The 2,460-nt window shown below is 44.9% G+C and overlaps 1 non-coding gene across 1 annotated transcript; it reads right to left on the reverse strand.

Moving 5' to 3' along the window:
• Window positions 1-985: 985 nt before the first annotated feature.
• On the reverse strand, window positions 986-1,057 carry trnaq-uug (transfer RNA glutamine (anticodon UUG)). The gene has a single exon. It is a non-coding gene; the product is annotated as a tRNA-Gln (tRNA).
• Between the last annotated feature and the right edge of the window lie 1,403 nt (window positions 1,058-2,460).

Genomic DNA, 2,460 nt, shown 5'->3' on the forward strand with positions numbered 1-2,460 from the left:
CTGCGTCTTCAGCAGCTCAGATGTCGGGAGTAAATGACGATTGCTATATTCATTATTACATCCAACAATAAAGCACCTAAATCGCTTAATCGGAGACATCTTGTCTTCCCCTGCACCAGAGTCAACACAATGGCGGACTGATGACAGCTCACTCAGGGTGGGTCTAAGGTAAGACACCAGTCCAGTCTGTGCTGAAACACTACTGTCAATCAACTATCGTGGGAGGGGCCTGTACAGAACTACGTCATTCTGACAGGAATCTCAGAACAGCCTGGTTTGAGAAAGGGGATTTTAAAATATGGATTTAAAAAAAAACACTGGATGGATTTTTATAATTATAGGATGGATGTGTGCACACACTTCCAACATCCATTTATGTTCAAACAACTTGAAAAGTGAATTTTGCATCCGATGACCCCTTTAAATACACCCTTTTCACACTCTCCCTCCTTGTTTCTTTATCTTTTTCGTTACCATTTCCTTGTCCTTTATCCAGTCCATTGTCATTCCTCCGCCGTGCTTCCCCCGCCATTGCTGTATCAGTCACCATTGGTCCATCCATAGAGAAAAAAAGAAAGGAACAAAAACCGACGCAAAAAACAAAAAAAAAAAACAAAGATGGTCCTTCCAAACAGCAACCGCTGCTGGGAGGACAAACTTAAACACAAAAAAAATGTACACTGATTAAAATAAAGACGTATTTATGACAAAACAAACACAAAGAGGTCTGGTGAGCCTTTCTCAACCACTGCAGCCAAACACTTCCTGTACACCAGCAACTAACTAGCACAATCAGGGTGGTATGGCTGCAAGCATACTTGTTCATGTTCAGTTTAATATGTGTTCTAGATTCTTTGGGAACACTCACGACATCAGGTGCATGGTTAAAGGAGGCCACTGTAGCATTCCCTTTCAAGACACACTGCCACAGAGAAGGTTGTGACGTAGGTTCCTCTTTGCCAAGCACTGCCAGTCAAAATTTGGCAGGTTCCACCAAGATTTGAACTCAGATCACTGGATTCAAAGTCCAGAGGGCTAACCATTACACCATGGAACCAAGCAGCAGCAGGGGCGTCTGCCTTTCTGTTTGCAGTGTAGTAATGACTCAGAAGGAGGTGCTGAGAAAAGCAACAGACCTGCGAGCATTAGAATGGTGTACAAAAAGCAATCCTTGCTCCCCTCTGCCGAAACCCGAGATCGAACCAGGGACCTTTAGATCTTCAGCCTTCAGTAGGTAAGAGATCAAGTAGAAGGACAAGACATCGATGTTGAAAGACAAGTAACTAACACTGCTGTGCAATTCAGCCAAAAAAAGCAGGACGACAGCCGCTCCTCAAAAACACCGGTTTCAAAGCAGCAGGTAGGCTCGTCCGGGATTTAAACCCAGGACCTCTCACACCCAAAGCGAGAATCATAACCCTAGACCAGGGGTAGGCAAGTTCGGTCCTAGAGAGCCGAAGTCCTGCAAAGTTCAGCTCCAACCCTAATCAAAAACACCTGAACAAGCTAATCAATGTCTTCAGGATTACTAAGGCTATAGGCAGGTGAGTTTTTTTTCAGGGATGGAGCTGAACTCTGCAGGACTGCGGCTCCCTAGGACCGAACTTGCCTACCCCTGCCCTAGACCAACGAGCCATCGAATACTCCTGTTACTAGCAAATGCAAAATGAAGGCTCACAGGGATCTGAAGCTTTCCGAGAAACTCCTTTCGGCCGATCCGCCACTGGCTTGGGCTGCCTTCCCAAACCAATATTGAGAAAAATGGCAAGGCAAAGGACACGAGGCTCGAGTCAACTGCAAATAGCTACCCTGCAGCGCAGCCCATCTGAGCCATCTCAGAAACGACACCTCATTTCAGTTCAAGCGCTCTAACCCAACAAGCTAAGGGGTCGACCAAGTTTAAATTGCAGACGAGGAACAAAGAAGAACAGCGACATGCGGGCTTGAATATGGAGTTTGTTTATTAAGCGTGCAGAACAACCACCCAATAAAGCATGACAATAATCTAACCTTGAGGTCATAAACGCATGGATTAACATCTCTGAATTTGACATTGAGAGCATAGGTCGTAATTTAGATATATCTTTGAGATGGAAAAATGCAGTTTTACAAATGCTAGAAACGTGGCTTTCTAAGGAAAGATTGCTATCATATAGCACACCTAGGTTCCTAACCGATGACAAGGAATTGACACAGCAAGCGCAGCCCATCTGAGCCATCTCAGAAACGACACCTCATTTCAGTTCAAGCGCTCTAACCCAACAAGCTAAGGGGTCGACCAAGTTTAAATTGCAGACGAGGAACAAAGAAGAACAGCGACATGCGGGCTTGAATATGCAGAGAAGCAGCACTAGTCTTACTTGACGGTGGCTTGCGATTGGCCCAGAGAAGTCAAGTCAAGTCACCTTTATTTATATAGTGCTTTTAACAATACAGATTGTGTCAAAGCAACTGTACAGC

This window comes from Sinocyclocheilus anshuiensis, unplaced genomic scaffold (assembly GCF_001515605.1).
Source record: "Sinocyclocheilus anshuiensis isolate Anshui unplaced genomic scaffold, SAMN03320099.WGS_v1.1 scaffold169, whole genome shotgun sequence".
NCBI lineage: Eukaryota > Metazoa > Chordata > Actinopteri > Cypriniformes > Cyprinidae > Sinocyclocheilus > Sinocyclocheilus anshuiensis.